Below are 18,858 nucleotides of genomic sequence, written 5' to 3' on the forward strand. Positions count from 1 at the left end.
AAAAGGTGGGAAAATGTGAAGCAGGGATGGGCCACTCTAGGTATATATGCTGCAAGTTAATAAACACAGAGTCAATATGTTCCTCCGTTGGTCTTTCATAAAAACATTGTTCTGCCGCTAAGCGCATGGAAACATGACAAGTTACTTTTCATACTTCTTCTAGTTGTTATATTAATAAAATAATGTTGTCTAGAACGCAGAACCAGAAGACCTCTTACCCTCTCTTCACCCATTTTCTATAAAATCTGTAAAATAGGGGTAATTCTCCTTCGTTTTGGATGCTTGTGAGACTAAAAGCCACTTACAAAGGTGGAAGTACTTTGTGAACTAATATAAAGCTGGATTAAAATGAACTAATACAGTTTCATCCAAAACCCTTGTCACAGGGTCATTTCAGAGATTACTAGTGAGCCCTAATTTTATGCATTAAACATCTCTAACATTTTCTCTTATTCAATTTGTAGTCATCATCCTTAAAAAAAAAATCAGCTGAAATTGAGATCCAAATACCTAATCAGTATTCAATTAGAAGTAAATCTCAAGCCATTTAAAGAAAACTATGTAAAAGGCAGCCCTTCATTGATCACCTTCCAGATGCTACTAGAATTTTGCCAGATGTTTCGAACCAGATGTCAGAATGGCCAGTCTGTTTACTGCGTCTCCTTTTCTTTTCCAGGGGAATGGCCCCCCAAGCTACAGCTGTGGCCGATCCCTTGCCTGTGTCTCTCCCTCCATTTCAGCAGATGCCTGCAAAAGCTGTCTAGGTGCCAGGCCCGAACCCAGCCCCCTGAGCCTCCTTTGGGGAGGCAGCAGCAGAGCAGGGGATAGTTAGACAAGACCTGAGACTTGAAGGAGTAAGAAACAGAAAGGGGTGGGTGGGGAACGGGTCACTGGAGAGGATCAATTCTTTTACATTACATACCCGGGAAGAGGCCGAGCTGTCCAGCTTTTACCTATCAAAACAATGTGGCCTCAAGCCTGTTTAATAAGAAAAGCCTGCGGCAGGCTTTCTTGCAGATCTTGATGTTCAGATGCTTCTGTTACAGCCGCATATATTTTTAAGCTCTCCAAAACAATAAAAACAAAGGAATGATAATGACCTACAATAATCTTAAAAATCTTTTAAAAAGAAGTAATTCCCAAAGCCTGAGTCCCCTTAATTAAATCTCCTTGATTTGGAACACAGAACAACATTTCTTTTCTGAACTCACAGAGCTCGGCTGAGCTAGTCATGTACTACTGACATATTATTTCAGGAAGATGGACTAATTTAATTTCCTGCCACCAGGGCTTAAAATCTCGCCGTGGGTCCTCCTCAAAGGAGAGGGTTTTCTTGGAAGGATGCCCTGATTCTCTTTCTTTACTTTATTACCTTCCTTCTCCTTCTTCTGGTCAGTCTAATTACAGTGATAAATCTTTAAAGGAACTCATGGCATTGCCAGGAAAGAAGGAACCACAGGTCAGCAGTTCAGCATTTTTGTCCTGAATACTTTTTCTGCTAGAACTTGTCATCCCGATGTTAACAACCACCATTTGAATGGCTACTACACGAGAAAAACTGAGTCTTTCCCTAACTTCATCTCTTTTGTCCGCTGAGGAAATCAGTTGCACATTTCTCATGGCAGCCACTCTCTTCCAGAATCTTTGAGGACTTGCCTGGTGGCGCAGTGGTTAAGAATCCGCCTGCCAACGCAGCGGACACAGGTTTGAGCCCTGGTCTGGGAAGCAACGTGCCACGGAGCAACTAAGCCCGTGCGCCACAACTACTGAGCCCACGCACCTAGAGCCCCTACTCCGCAACGGGAGAGGCCACCGCAACGAGAAGCCCGCGCACTGCAGTGAAGAGCAGCCCCCACTCGCTGCAACTGGAGAAGGCCTGCGTGTAGCAACAAAGACCCAACACAGCCAAAAATAAATTAATTAATTAATTAATTTAGGAAAAAAAAAGAATCTTACATGTTTGGATTCACGCACTCTCACCTTTGCTAGCTGTCATGGAGTCCACCTCAAATTCTAGAACCAGGTGCAGATTGGATGCTTAGTAACTACTGGCTTCCTATAGAGATTCTAGGATAGAGGTCACAGACTGGTCACATTCTACCTGCCCCCGCACGCCTCAACTAGAGAAAGCCTGCATGCAGCAACGAAGATGCAACGCAGCCAAAAATAAATAAATAAATTTTAAAAAAGAGAGAGAGCAGTGTTGTTAAAAACAAAAAACCTTCCAGCAATTCCACGTCTATATTTGTGTATGTCCTGGTGAAAAACCTTTGCACCTGTGCACAAGGAAACACAGACAAGGATGCTTCCTGCAGCACTGTTAAAATAGTAGAAAACTGGAAACAACCTAACCATCCATTTATAGAGGAATTGAAAAATAAAATATGGTATATTCATATTACAGATAGTATACTATTCAGTAGTTCAAAGGAATAAATTAGAGCAGGGGTCAGCAAATGACAGCCCACAGGCCAAATCCAGTCCATAGCCTGTTTTTGTAAATAAAGTTTTATTGGAACACAACCATACCCCTTTGTTTACATATCATCTATGTCTGCTTTAGCTATAAAATAGCACAGCTGAGTAGCTGCAGCAGACAGTATGGCCCACAGAACATAAAATATTTACCACCTGATCTTTCACCAAAAAAGTGTGCCAAACCTGAATTAGAGTTATATATATTTACATGGATAAATAAATAGGTTGAGTGGAAAAGCAAGCTGCAGAGTGACAATTATGACTAAAAACTTAGAAAACAATATGGTGCTCATGGATTTGCATTTATGTATACATAAGTATTCCCCAAAATGGGTAGAAGGATATACAACAATTTATGATAGTGGCTGCCCAAATTGGGCAGGGTGAAATGTAGAGAATGGGACAAGAAATGTGAAGAATTTTTCAATTTTATCTGTAATATTTTATCATTTCTCCTAAAGAAAGAGAGAAACAGGGAATGAGACTTGAAGCAACTAAGAGAAAATGTTTAATGACTATCAATTCTGTTTCCTATATTTTTCTCTGAATGTTTAAGATTTCTCGAAAAAGAAAAGAAAAAAGAAAACCAGCAATTTCACATTGAAACAACAAAACCAGATTTTCTGCTTCTCTGGAATAATGGGAATATCTGACAGCCCAGGCCCCAAGTGGCAGCAATGGGAACTGAGTGACGGCTGCCCCTCTAATGGGCCCGGCCACCCAATCCTCCCCAGCCCACACTCCCTACTGTCTCACACCCAGCATGCTCTGCTCATTTATACTGCCTGCCTGGCTCCTGTAGGCATCCCTGCCCATGACCAAACTCATGTATACATGATCTAATTGAGAAAGGCCTGCCATGCTAGTCCACCTTTTTTTTTTCTTTTTAATATTTATGTATTTATGTATTTATTTATTTATTTGGCTGTGCTGGGTCTTAGTTGTGGCACGAGGGATCTTTGTTGCGGCATGCATGTGGGATCTAGTTCCCTGACCAGGGATCAAACCTGGGCCCGCTGCATTGGGAGCGTGGAGTCTTAACCACTGGACCACCAGGGAAGTCCTAGTCCATCTTTTAAAATGACATTTACCAAGGCTCTGTAATGACATGGAATATGCTTAGAATAAATGAAAAAGCAGTTTACAAAATTGAATGCATGCAATCACAATTGTATAAAAATAAGACACACATCAAAACATTAATAGTGGTCCACTTTGTGTGATGGGACTACATATAGGTGATTTCCCCCGCTCCTTCGACATTTCTATATTTTTCAAATTTTCTGTAACAAGCATGTGGTATCTTCAAATGGGAAAAAATAAAGGTCTGGCAATTCACCAGAAACATCCCTGCAAGGAGGAGCAATCTGCGGGCACACAAAGTGCATACTAATGCATCTTTAATCAATGCACTCCAATGCAATGTCGTCTAAGATCTGACCGAGCAACCAACCACCTGCCAACTGTCTGGCCTAGAGTTCAAGGACTCAGAGTGTCTGAAAGGCAGCCCAAACTATGGATCACAGGGGCCATCAGGAAAGCACTGCCACACTCAGGCAAGAAGATAGAAGTGACTCCCTATTAACCAGCCCAAACCAAGTCCCTGTGCAGGTTTCTCTCAGGGGAAGCAGCTGTTTATACTCTGTATCCAACTCATCACCATCAACACTACTTGTTTCTCAACTGTTGCTAATTGTTTTTTGGGTTTTTTGGTTTTTTTAAAATTATTTATTTATTTATTTATTTATTTATTTATTTATTTATTTATTTATGGCTGTGTCGGGTCTTCATTTCTGTGCGAGGGTTTTCTCTAGTTGCGGCAAGTGGGGGCCACTCTTCATCGCAGTGCGCGGGCCTCTCATTATCGCGGCCTCTCTTGTTGTGGAGCACAGGCTCCAGACGCGCAGGCTCAGTAATTGTGGTTCACGGGCCTAGTTGCTCCGCGGCATGTGGGATCTTCCCAGACCAGGGCGCAAACCCGTGTCCCCTGCATTGGCAGGCAGATTCTCAACCACTGCGCCACCAGGGAAGCCCCTTGCTAACTGTTTTGAAGTATCAGGACTCCTTGTTTGCAAACCCTGAACCAACACCAAGAGAGCAAGTCCAACTCTGGGTCTCTGGTTCCCATGATGGCCAGTTATCAAAATGTGAATTACACAATTTTCAGAACAAGATTATTCATCTCCAGTTGAAAAAATAACATCCCTGTCTGGAGAACTTTTAAAAGGACATGGAATGTATGTTGAGGGACTAGTCCTATATTTGCTTCTATGTACATAAAATATATCTGAAGGGATATGCAAGAGCCAGATAACAACACTGGTTGCCTGTAGGGAAAAGAGCTGGGTGGCTGAAGGCCAAGAGTATAAGGGAGGCTTTGCAGTGTATATCCTTTTATACCTCTTGAATCATGTAAATATATTACCTAGTCAGAAAAATCAAATTAGGGGAGAAAAAAGATGGAAAAAATCTGTAAAATTAACTATATCCAGGTGTTAAAACTCATTTTCTCTTTTCATCTATCCACCATGAATATAATGTAATAAAATGTTTTAACGATGAACAAAGGGCCCTAGTAGTAAAACTACTTGTCTCAACTTCATGGTAAAGCTTCATAAAAGAGCTTCTATGAGGTCTACAGCAATGGAAATCCTTAACTTTCTAATGTCAATGTAGCATGTCACGTAGCCTCAGCCATAAAAGGCATTCAGAGCAAAGATGTCAAAATAACAGACTAATAAAATATATTCTGGGGACTTCCCTGGCGGTCCAGTGGTTTAGACTTCGCCTTCCAATGTAGAGGGTGCGGGTTCGATCCCTGGTTGGGGAGCTAAGATCCTACATGCCTCGCGGCCAAAAAGCCAAAACATAAAACAGAAGCAATACTGTAACAAATTCAATCAACACTTTAAAAATGGTCCACATCAAAAAATAAATAAATAAAATAAAATAAATTTATTTTAGTGTAATATAGTGTAATAACAGGCACTGTTTATAAACACAAGGTCATCTTTTTTTTGTAAGCCAAACAGTTGTGTGAACTGTCTAAACACTTTCAAACTGTCTCTTACAGCACATATGAGAGTCACAGAATCTCAAACTGGCACATATTATTTGAGGGCATCTGAGCAATCAATATCAAAACACTGAAATGCAATACTCAAAATATAATACTCCCTTGAAACGGCAACTCCATTTCTTGGAACTATTTTAAGTCTTTCAGTGAATAACTGAATACATGTGCAAGATGTATGTACACCTTTATGTTTATCTCAGCAGCATCTCTAACCACTTAAATACTCATTGATAAGGGATTGGTTAGATTATGACACATCTCTACAATGGGAAATTATGCAGTCATTAAGAATGGCAATATAGGGCTTCCCTGGTGGTGCAGTGGTTAAGAATTCTCCTGCCGATGCAGGGGAAACGGGTTCGAGCCCTGGTTCGGGAAGATCCCACATGCCGCGGAGCAGCTAAGCCCGTGCGCCACAACTACTGAGCCTGGGCTCTGGAGCCTACGAGCCACAGCTACTGAAGCCCGTGCGCCTAGAGCCTGTGCTCTGCAACAAGAGAAGCCACCGCAATGAGAAGCCCGCGCACCGCAACTAAGAGTAGCCCCCACTCGCCGCAAGTAGAGAAAGCCCGCACGCAGCAACGAAGACCCAATGCAGCCAAAAATAAATAAAATAAAATAAAATAAAATAAATAAATTTATATAAAAAAAGCAGGCTACCAAACAGAAGACTTACTATGATGGGGTTTATGTTTACATGTGTACATGCACAAGTGCAGAGAAAGTTGTGAATGAGACAGTGTAAAGTCATGATTCAAAGCATGAACTTTAGTATTCAATGGGTCAGCATTTGAATTTCTGCTCTGCCACTTAGCTATAAAATCTTGAGAAAGTTACACTAAGTCATAGTTTCTTCTACAAAATGGGATTAATAACAACATCTACCATAAAGAACTGTTCTAAGGATTATTAAATAAGCTAATAAATGTTAAATGGTTAGCCTAGTGCAAGATGTGTAATAAACACTCAAGAAAGGCAAGCAATATTGATCTCTGGGGGGTGAGCTTGCAAGTGATTGTTTTTGCTTTCTCTGGCCTTCTTGACAGGTGCATGTATTTTGTTTCCTACAATCAAGCAGGGGGATGGCAATAAAGCTATTTTTTCTTTGGGGGAAAAAAGTCTAGTAACTTGGTTTCAGCTTACACGTCTTAGGAAGACAGGCTACTTATCTGGAAAGAAACCTAGAAAGGTCACGGATAAGAAACATGAACAACTAAATGCCTGCTCTGAATTCAAACTGGCGCCCAGCACTCCCTGTCACTTGATGACCCCAACAGGCTAACAAAGAAAGCATTTAACTGATTAAGGGGGAAAAAGAGGCAAAGAAATCCTATTTTGTGAAACATTCATAACATACATTCATAAAAAATATATTCAGGGCTCCCTGGTGGCTCAGTGGTTAAGAATCTGCCTGCCAATGCAGGGGACACAGGTTTGAGCCCTGATCCAGGAAGATCCCACATGCTGCGGAGCAACTAAGCCCATGTGCCACAGCTACTGAGCCTGCGCTCCAGAGCCCGTGAGCCACAACTACTGAGCCCAAGAGCCACAGCTACTGAGCCCAGGTGCCACAACTACTGAAGCCCACACGCCTAGAGCCAGAGCTCCACAACAAGAGAAGCCACCACAATGAGAAGCCGGTGCACTGCAACGGAGAGTAGCCCCCGCTCTCAGCAACTAGGGAAAGCCCGCGCACCGCAACAAAGACCCAACCCAGCCAAAAATAAATTAAAAAAATAAATAAATTTATTTAAAAATATATATATATATTCAAGTCTAGAGGACGCTAATTCAGAATCAATGTGGGTCTGGGGCTTTGTTGTACTCAATAGTCACAACTCATAGTACATTAGGAACTTAATGTATATTCCTCTTCTAATCCTCAAAATCACCTTATGAGGAATAGGTATTAGCCCTATTTTAAAAATAAGGATGGGAGGCTCAGAGAAATTAACTGGCTCAAGGTCACACAGCAATTAAATGGAACAGTCAGGATTCAAAACCAGGTCTGTCTTATTGAAAAACCCTAAACTTATTTTAAACACACAAACACACACATGCGTATACACATGTGTATTAATATATGAATAGATTAATAAAACAATTCAAGTTGTACACACAGTGAACAGGTAAATCTTCCCCCTACCCCTGGGGAGATACTCGAAGCATATGCAAGCATTAATGTATCTATATTGCTTCCCTACCTTTTTTTGTTTTTAAACTCAAGTTTAAGTATAGTATCACCATTCTCTATCTTACTTTATAGATCTTGGGGGCCCCCCACACCCCCACCCCCATCCCCACCTTTTAAGTAGCTGTCTAAATGCCATGGTACAGTTTTCTTATAATGTATTTGATTAGTCCCCTGCTGAGGGAACCTCCGATAGTTTCTGGTCTTTGCTAGTGCAAACAATCCTGCAGTGAATATCCTGAACATATACATTTAGCTACACATGAGGGCTCTTCGTAGGAGCTATTCCTGGATGTGTAAACACTACACATGTTCCTTTTTGACAGAGGGCACCATCCTACCCACTTCCCAGGCTGTACCATTTATCCTCCCACCAACAGTGCACCGACTGCCCACACAACCCCAATATCCGGGGCTCGTGCTCTGAACCACCACGAAGCTATGAAGCTGGAAGAGCCTGCCTGTCAGGAACTTCTCATTCCATGTACTGATTTGGGAAAGAAACGAAACTGTTTCTCTGCTAAACATTTACACTCTGATGTCAGAGACTTAATCAACCAAATACAACATTTGACCCTTGAGTAGGACCCTTTTTTGGATCTTGATTCAAACAAACCGATTGTTAAAAATGTATGAGACCATCAAGGAAATTTGAACATTCAGGAATGTTAAGGAACGATGATGTTAAGGAATGTTAAGGAATTATTGTTACATTTTTAGGCGTGAAAATGGTATTTTTTAAAGAAGGTTCTTACTCTTAGAGACACACACAAAAGCATTTTCATATAAAGTTTTTTTTTTAACATCTTTATTGGAGTATAATTGCTTTACATTGTTGTATTAGTTTCTGCTGTATAACAAAGTGAATCAGCTATATGCATACATATATCCCCATATCCCCTCCCTCTTGTGTCTCCATCCCACCCCTCTAGGTGGTCACGAAGCACCGAGCTGATCAACCTGTGCTATGCGGCTGCTTCCCACTATCATATAAAGTTATATGCTGTCTGGGACCAAAATAATCAGAGGTGAGGTGGGGTGAGGTGAATAAGAGGTTATAAGTGAAACAGAACTGCCATGTGCTGATAACTGCTGGAGCCGGGTAATGGGTCCATGGTTCATTACACTATTCTATTTTTATGTATGCTTGAGAGTTTCCAAGATGGGGGGGAAAAAAAAAAGATTGCCCTCTGACCAATGCCTTTTAACTGTTAAGAAAATTTTAATTGTGGTTAAAAAAAACCCCACATAATATAAAATGTACCCTCTTAACCGTTTCTAAGTGTACAGTTCAGTAATGATAACGATATTCACATTGTTGTGTAACAGATCTCTAGAACTTTTTCATCTTGCTAAACTGAAACTCTATACCTATCAAATAGCAACTTCCCATTTCCCTGTCTCCCCGACCCCTGGAAACCACCATTCTGCCTCAGGGTTCATCCATGTTGTAGCATGTGGCAAGATCTCTTTTTTTATGAGGCTAAATAACAACCTATTGTGTGTATATACCACATTATCTTTATCCATTGATCTGTCCACAGGCATCTGGGCTACTTGCACCTCTCATCTATTGTGAATATCGCTGTGGTTGATCACAGGTGTACTCAATGACTTGTCCTTTTAATCAGACTGCCATGCAGCTGGGTAGAGAGCCACAGCAAATTCTATATTTAAAAGAGGGAGGTGGCCTGGAATAACAAAAAAGAGATTCAGACACACCTGGGAATGAAACCCAGCCCAACCATTCCCAGCTCTGGGACTCCATGCAAGTTCCTTCAACCAGCTAAGCCTATATCCTCCTCTGCAAAATGGGACTACCACGAATGCCCTGCTCCTTGGGGCTGTGTGAGGATTAGAGGAGGACAAGCATGACAAGGCCTGGCCCACGGGAGGTGCTTCTGCCCTGACCCAATTTACAGGAGAAAAAAACCTGAGACTTGGAGAGAGAAGCAACATGGCAGACTGAGTTAATCAGCAGCAAAGTAAGCAGAAACCAGGGCAACCGGGCTCCGAAGTTCATGGCGTTTTTCCACACCAGCGTGTCCTAAATGTCAGTCATCTGATTGTCTCCTCACAATTTTTGCCATATCCATACACCACCTGTACCATTATTTAGTAAAAATTTTGCTTTAAATCTACTTTAACACTTTTTTTTTTTGTTAATTTATCTTTTTGGCCATGCTGCACGGCTTGCAGGATCTCAGTTCCCTGACCAGGGACTGAAGCCAGGCCACAGCAGTGAAAGCCCAGAATCCTAACCACTAGGCCACCAGGGAACTCCCAAATTTCTTTTTAACAGAAACTTCGTATGACTACCATGAATGGAAAACCAGTATCACTTGTTGTAAATAGAAGGTAACTGTGAAAATAAAGACAAACAACAATGTTACTCAATTCGAACTAGATACTGTAGCTTACCTAAGGCCAGAGGCCTGACCTCTCTTGGTTAGAAAGCCAGTAGAAGGGTGAGATAGGGAGGGTGGGAGGAAGGCTCAAGAGGGAGGGGATATGGGGATATATGTATGCATATGGCTGATTCACTTTGTTGTATAACAGAAACTAACACAGTATTGTGAAGCAGTTATACTCCAAAAAAGATGTATTAAAAAAAAAAAAGAAAGTAAGAAAGCCAGTTTAGCATGTGTTAAGAAAGACTGGAACCAAACAAATACTCTCCTTGACATAGTCAAAAGAACCAAAAGAGTTTCGAAGGGAATAACTCTCACCGTGTCGTTCAACATAATTTAGGATGTTGTGTCTGAGTGTCAACTAGTCTCCTGTTCCACCTGGTTTAGCTCCAGAATCTAAGGCCATCCATGTCCCCAAATCAGAGTCCCGTTATCAAGATCCCTGGTGATTGGTGTGTACATTAATGTTGGAGAAGCTGCCCACATATGCTACCTTTATCGTAAACAGTTCCCAAAGTTGATCAAGCAGAATGTCCCATAAATCAGAGAATTTGTTTCAGTAATATAACGAGTTAAATACATTAAAAAAAATCCCCTGCCTAAAGTCCACCAGAACTGTCATGGTTCACTGTCCAATTCCATAATGACATGCTCTCACAGCTCATTCAGTGCACAAAACTGATCATGTACATACAATATTACTGGTTAATGTCACCAGCCAACAGTCTGTTTAGAGAATGAAGGGTTTAAATATTAAAGGCTCAGGTTCTGGGTCCTACTCATAGGGAATTCTGTATCAAAAAGAAAAACAGATTAAGAAGAAGCAGCAAAGAAGGCGACAAAAACTATGAAAAGATACCTTATGGCTTGTGAATTATACCTCAATAAAGCTTTTTCTTTTTTTGAAGATATTTTTAGGGTCCTAATCAAATTTTAAGAAGGAAAATGTACAGTTCTCCTTTTCAACTTTTTAAAGTTCTAACTTTCCCCAAACTAATTTATTTAGAATTGTTCTCTTATGAGGCTGAGAGGGAAGCAAAGATATTCACTACAGCACTATATGTGATTATAAAAAGCCAGAAACAATGTCAATGCCCAATGCTAGGGAAAGTTTACTAGCTCATAATTACTAAACATGGAAAAATGGTTATGAAATGTTACGTGAACATTTCCAAATGCAAAATGGGAAATACACTTTGAGAGCAACTACCTAAATAGATAGCTGTGCAAGTGGACAAGTAAGCTGAAACTGAGTCAGGATACCCTTTGCACAGGCAATCCCTCTCCACCAAACTGCACTAATGTCTGCCTTTGCAACTTTATTTAGACACTACCTTGTTAAAAACATTATTTAAGGAGGCTGCCTTTATAATTAAAATTTTTTAACAATGAAAGGATCTAGTTTAAAGAAATCATCAGAAATGTAGACAAAAGTTTATGCAAAGATAATCTTCAAGATGTTCTCTGTAGTATTATTTATAGCATTTAAGTATTGAAACCAGCCTAAATGACAATGACTGGGGAAACAGGTAAGAACTGCACATTCATGAGATAAAATACATTTAGGAATATATTTTCCTTTGGACAATAAGATGTTTTAACAGTAGTTATTTCTGAGTGAATCTTATTTATTAATCTTTTCAGGGTTTTCCTCAATGGAAATTATTTTTATAATTAAAAAAAAATTCTATTAAAAAATGCTGGCAATTGAAGAAGTAAGGAGGGAAAAATACCATATATTTCTTAGGCTAGAATCTGACCTGCTATTGCAGACAGTGCAAAACCAGTAACTATTTCCACCAAGAACTATCTTCTTGCTGTTATCTTAAGTAACTTGAGCTGACATTTTGTCTTACCTGGATGGAATCTTTTATGATTTACTAGCTAGATTTCTTTGCTTAGGTTATTGAAATGTGTTATAAAGTAATGATTACTGCAGTCCCCTAAGCTGTTGGAGACAGTACTATGAGCTTTAGTTTCTGTGTAATTTATGTCACACACAAAAGCCCCAAAGCAAGCCCTTCCTGAAACCACTGCTGAAAGGGATGTTAAGGACCCCAGAGTGGGTAACAGCACGGCCAGTCTCAGCTCCCAGTAGTCTATTACAATCTCTATTTCACTTGGACTCACTTCCATTTATACACTATGTTCAAATATGACAAAATGCAACTGCTGCAAATATCTTGCCAAAAACTTAAAAATAAAACCACACCCACCACAATTATCACTGGTGCTCTCTAATGCAAACTATGATTTAAATAAATCAGCATACTAAAGATAGATCTGCCTGTGTGTGAAGAGCTCAGTGTCTGCTATCAGTGTGACAAAGTGAGGAGACACAAAGTGTCACCAAGATTAACTGAAACCTTAAACAAGAACATCCCAAGCTGCAATGCAGATGTGTGATGCTGATAAGATGAGCTGATTGTAATGATCTCTGACTGCCAAGAAACAGCTCTAAAAGCCCCACCCAGGAAGGTCTGGGAGAAAGCCCTGCATGAAGTCACCAAGGAAGAGGAAAATATTACCCAACTCAAAGCTGTCTTTCAGGCAGCGCTGGAAGAGCCTTGGAAGATTATCCCACGTCCTTATTTTGCCTATACAGACACTGAGGGCCAGAGAGGCTGAGTTACTTGCCTCGGGTCACACAGCAAGTGGCAGAATTGCTATTAAAATTCATGCCTCCACCCAGATCCCACTGCCTTTTCACACCATAATTTCCTGTAGTGACACAGGCCTTGACCAAGAAATCTTTCTAAGACTGCAGAGATAAGGGATGTTGAAGGGAAAATAATGAGCCCACATGGCAGACAGGGAAAACTGAGGCTCGACAAAATTGAATCTTTTACAGATTAAAAAAATGGGTAAAAATATTCTTTGGTGACAGAAGGTAGGGTAGTGGTCACCCTTCTGGAGGGAGGTGAGGAAGGCTTCTGGAGTGCTGGTAATGTTCTATATCTTGATCTGGGTGGTGGTATCATGGGTGAGTTCATTTTATGAAAATTCAACAAACTATACAGTTACAATCGTCTAATTTTTCTGCCTGTATCTTATCCTTCAATAAAAACATTACATTAAGGAAAGAAAAAAAAAAACTGAATCTTTTGCAATTAGTCAGCAGGTGGCATACGGCTTTAGCCACCCTCTCCTCACCGGTGCAGATGTTAATCACCAGAATCAAGAAACAGTTCAGGGCCGAATGACTCAGAACACAAGCTCTCAGTTCCTACCTGCTTCATGTTTCAGCCCTGAGTTAGAGCTAAGAAGGATGATTATCTGTTTGTTGCCTATCAGTGAAGTAATTGACACCCATAGTTATGTTAAAATACCTCAAGGGTTTTTCCCCTGATTTCTTCAAACATTCTATGAAGTCAGTTTCTTTCATCGGCCTTTAAAGTTAGTTACCCAGATACAGAAGAGAAAGAAAGGCTTTTGACAAGACGTCAGGGATGTACTGCCCACCTGAAAAACAGATGAACAAGTGAGTGGTAGGAAGAGCAATGGACTTGGAATCAGCAGACCTGGGTAAGTTATTTGACTTTTCTGTGCCTCTACTTTCCTCTTCTAGAAAATGGGATTCATAACAGTCCTCATGTTACAGGGTTGCTGTGAGGACTAAATGAGACAACATGTGCAAAGTGCTGAAAACAGCACTTGGTTCAATAAATGTTAGCTATTCCTATTACAGGTAGACCTCGGAGATACTGCAGGTTTGGTTCCAGACCACCATAATAAAGCAAATCTTGCAATAAAGCAGGTCACACAAATTTTTTGGTTTCCCAGCGCATATATAAGTAATGTTTACACTATACTGTAGTCTACTGAGTGTGCAAGAGTATTATGTCTAAAGAAACAATGTACATTAATTAATGTACACTAATTAAAAAATACTTTATTGCTAAAAAATGCATCATCTGACAACACAGGGTTGCCATAAACCTTCAAATTGTAAACAAAATGCAGTACTTGTGAAGCACAGTGAAAAAAAAGGTAAGCCTGTACTTTTATTATCATTATCTTTGGCAAGTCCTAGTTTTGCTACTTATTACCAAAGGAGTACATCTCAAGCTTTAATGTACTCAGGAAACACCTGGGGGTCTTGGTAAAATGCAGACTGGCTTATTATATCTAGACTTAGACTCTGCATTTCTAACAAGCTCTCAGGGCACATGGGTGCCTCAGTCATGCAGAACACACTTTGAGTGGCAAGGATCTACCGAACCCAGCACCTATCGGGTGCTTCATATTACTGACCTAAATGAATGACCCCTCAGTAGCTAAATGCTTCATCTGTAAACTGGGGATAATACATATGCCATGTGATCTCAACTGACTGAACATTAGTACACGAGAATGCACAGGAAAGAGCATTCTAAACTGCAAAGAAAGCTACACAAGCAGAGGTGGTAGGACTATCAGTCTTACTATTCGCGATGTTGAATTTACAACATTGTGAAACCTAAATTTACAGGGGCAATTATTAGCATACGTTAAAAGAAGGCTCGAATTCCCTTGCTAGAATTCTAGCAAGAACACAACAGCTTCTCCAGGGATTCCCAAATCAAAAGCTCTGAAACTTTAGAAATGTCATTTGATGGCCAAGAAAGAACCACTTTGGCAGGGAGAGTGTGGCCATTTGAGGCACTAAGCTTCAAGAGTGATTCCATTCTCTCTCACAGAGATGGCCAGCCTCCTCCCAGCCTTCATCAGCCAAGATCTCAAGTCAGGACAGCAATGCCAACAGCATGAGACAGATGGGCACTGCCCTGGCAAAGCCCACACCTGCCACTCCACAAGCTAGCAAAGAGCCAGACTTCGAGAAAAGCAGGGCTTCCGGATGTCCAAGGTGGAGGCTTCAAAAAGATGTACCTGGCTATCTTCCTGCAGTATAAGCAGGGATCTCCTCCCCAGAGGCTATAAGTATGATGTTTACACCTTGTGCCTCTCCTCCAAGGGTTCACAGGGAACCAGAGCTAATTCTTCCACACAGGGCACCTTACCAAAAAGTTCTCTCATTATTTTAGAGGCAGATGGCACCACCAACACCTACCTAATTGCTCAGGCCAAAAACCCAAGAGTCATCTCTGATTCCTCTAGCTCTTCCCCTCAACCACCATCCTGCTGGTTTCACCTCCATGACACATCCCCAATCCATCCTCTTGTACCATCTCCACTGTCACCACCCTAGAAAGCCACCATCACCCCTCACCCGGCCTCCTAACTACTCTCCTGGCTGCCATTCTTACACCCTTAAAATTCACTGGCCACAGGGGCCAAAGTGATTTTTTTAAAAAACAAAAAACAGATCACATCACTCCCCTTCTTAAAGCCTTCAGTGCCTTCCCATTGCTTTTGGAATAAAGTCCCACCTCCTCGCTCTAGCCCACAGGCCCTAGATGACCTGAGGCCTCACTCCCAGCCCAGCCCCACCTTGGCCATCTCACCATTCTCCCCTCCCCCCACCCCAGCCCACCTGCTCCAGCTGCTCTGAGCCTTCTTTCAGTTCCCAGAACTTACCAAGCTTATTCCCACCTCACAGCCTTTACCTTTGCTGTTCCTTCTGCCATATTCTCAAATGTTTGGCCCCTTTCTGGCAGCAAGTCTCAGCAAAAATGTCACCCCCTCAGAGTGGCCTTCTCAGACCACCCAATCAATTGGCAGCATCCCCATGGAGAAGTCACTCTCCATGACATCACTGTTTTATTGTTTGCACAGTACTTATTTCCATCCAAGTGACCTTGTTCATTTATTGGTCTATTTTTCTGCTGCTGCCACTAGAATGGAAGCTGCACGAGAGCAAGGACCTCACCTACCTCTCTACCATCACATCCCCAGGCTAGAACTGGGCCTGACACACACCAGGTGTTCAGCAAATGCTGAATGAATGAAACTGAGGCAATAGAGGTAAGAGCACTGAACTTGGAGTCAGAACGCCTGGAGGCCAGTGTGAAATGGGCCACCTACTAGCAGCCTGGCTTCTCTTACCTCAGGTCCCTTGACTGTAAAATGGGAATCTCAATCTGCACCTTCCCTTCCTTGCAGGGTTACCGATAGACGGAGTGAAGACACGTTTAAGCATTTTTGTAAATCATTAGGCACCATAAAGAGAGCACTGTATTATTAGCCAGCACAAAAGAAGGCTCTTTCTCAGGGATCCATAAATCAGTGGATAAAAGGGCTTAGAGAGCAAGCCAAGGCTTCTAGCCCAGGCACCCAACAGAAGCGTAAGGACACAAGAGATGTGAATCCGAAGCTTTACTCTGAGGAGGGGCAAACACAAGATATGGATTCATTTAAAGACATCAAATTCATTTCAAATGTTAGTAATATGCAAATTAAGCTCTGAGGTCCTTGAAGAATGTGGAGTTGGGGCTGATCTCCACATGCTCCACTGTGCTTGGCATAAAGGGATTTAGTAAACATTTACTGAACTGGGGGTCAGACTACCAAACCTGGCATCCTATCATCAGTTTTCATTTTTCTTTGCAACCCATTCTGGCATGGGATTACAGGTTCCTGGGGCAACCCTGTAATACTGACATTTATATAATACTATGACAGCTACTGTTTTATGCATGCAATGACCGTGTGAGGTTGACGGACCTGGTATCGTCAGCACATGCTTTAATTTATTCATTCACCAACCATAAATAGAATATAAAGTATAATACAGGTGCTATGTTAAGCCCAAATAACAATAGTTAATGTTTACCAAACATGCCAGGCACTTTACATGTATTAGGTGCAAATAAATCCTCATAACAGCCATATATAGTGGAAACTATTATTAGCTCCCTTTTACAAATGATGAAACTATAGCACAAAGAGGTAAAGTAAATTGCTCAGTGGCATGCAGCTTGGAAGTGGCAGTCAAGATTTGAACCCAGGCAGCCTGATTCCATGCTTTTAAACCACTAGCATGCAATCAGAATTGTACAATAGCACCGAAAGGGCCTACCAGCTTACTCCTCTCACTTTAAAGAGGAGGGGGCATGGGGACAGAAAAGCCCCTCTTAAACATTCCAACTTTGTTTTGAGGTCCACACTTTGGATGGTATCTATTTAAATGGAGCTTTATGTAAGATCTTGTTTCCTTGCCAGTGGAAGAAAAGCCTCTAGCCAAAGCAGTCAGAAGGAACAAAAGAAGACCCTTGTGGCTTTGTAACAGCTACTGCTGAGAAATCAGAGATATCAGGGTATAGGGAAGAAAATACAGGATTTACCTGGCAATGTGTCCAGCTCCATCACTTAATAGGTATAAAATTCTTAGGCAAGTCATTCACTTTTTCTTAGCCTCAGTTTCCTCATCTTCGAAATGGGGATGACATCACCACCTACCTGGCAAAGTCTATGTGAAGATTAAATGAGATAATATACCTGAAAAGTGCTTCTTAATCATATACAGTTGACCCTCAGTATTTGTAGGGGATTCCAGGAGTCCCTTTGGATACCAAAATCCACGGATGCTCAAGTCCCTTATATATAAAGGTGAAGTACATACCTTCATTGAAAAAAAATCCACATCCACACAGTTCAAACCTGTGTTGTTCAAGGGCCAACCAGACTTGTAAATAGCTATTACTGTTTCAAGCACTTCTCAAAAGACATAAAGATATGAAGACATCTTTGTCTTCTGGAAGGGTCAACAAGGCCTAAGTAGAAAATAAAACCATAACCTCAAACAACTACGAGGACTTGACCCCAGGGTTTCCCCCACCAGGACTACTTTGCAGAAGTCCACACCACCTCTCTTTCTCTGAGCAGAATGGAGAAGTAAAACTGAGGGTGGGGGGGATGTCAACAGGGGGAGGAATATCCATATGAGCTGGTGAACTACACACCTAAATCCTACCTGTCTCAAAGTCAACCCCTCCAGGAAGCCTTATCCAAACCACCCCTCATGCCTCATAATAGCTTGTTGAGCACTTACTATGTGCCAAACTACTTGACATACCCATCTTACTGGATTCCCACAGTGGTTCATTAACGCATTTCACAGATAAAGAAAAGAAGGCTCAAGGAGATTAACTTGCCCAAGGCCACACAGTTACTAAGTGGAGATGCACAGTCTCAAATTCAGACACTCGGACTTAAAGTTGGACTCTCGGTCCTTCTCCTCCCCATTTAGGGCACTTTCAACATACACGCCTCATAATCTTAACCACTCTGGGCAGCAAGTGTTAGGACCCCATTCGGCAAACAGGTCAACTGAAGCCAAGAGGGGAAGGGACTTGTCCAAGGTCACACAGCGAGCCAGGGGCAGCGCCGAGGTTTGGACCCCAAGCTTTCGCTTCCCCGCCTCCCTCCTGAGCTGGGTCCCAGACTCTGAGCCCTCGCGGCCGGGTCTGGGGGTCGGGCCGCACCCCCGCCCGGGGGAGGAGGGGCGAGGTCGCCCGGACTGCCTGAAGATGCCCAGGAGGCAGGGCAGAAGATGCTCCCGCTCCCGGAGCAGCAAAGCCAGTCGGTGGTGCTGCCCCGGGCCTTCGGGAAGATCCCAGGCGGCGGAAGGATCTGCCCTGCCCGGCGGTCGTTCGCATCGTCGCCGACTCACCTGCAGCCCGAGCCGAAAGCTGGCAGCGGCGGCAGCGGCGGCGGGGGCGGCTGCGAACCGTGGGCTCAGCCATTCCCCGCTGCCCCGGATGGGGAGAGACCGAGGCCGCTCACTTCCTTAGCAACCCGGCTCGGCGACCTACTTCCTTAGC

At 42.2% G+C, this 18,858-nt stretch overlaps 1 protein-coding gene across 5 annotated transcripts in view; it reads right to left on the reverse strand.

The window, feature by feature from the left end:
- The window catches only part of KIF3B (kinesin family member 3B), a 37,528-nt gene extending 18,689 nt beyond the window's left edge, over window positions 1-18,839 (reverse strand). For 4 of the 5 annotated variants that reach the window (XM_082358827.1, XM_082358825.1, XM_082358823.1 and 1 more), the window contains exon 1: window positions 18,708-18,839. The gene's annotated coding sequence lies outside the window, so the exon portion shown is untranslated. Of the gene's footprint in view, window positions 1-17,379; window positions 17,494-18,707 lie in introns of those variants that run through there. The other variant, XM_082358824.1, reaches the window with a different exon arrangement.
- Window positions 18,840-18,858: the final 19 nt, after the last annotated feature.

Source organism: Balaenoptera borealis (genome assembly GCF_965194805.1).
Source record: "Balaenoptera borealis genome assembly, chromosome: 16".
Lineage (NCBI taxonomy): Eukaryota > Metazoa > Chordata > Mammalia > Artiodactyla > Balaenopteridae > Balaenoptera > Balaenoptera borealis.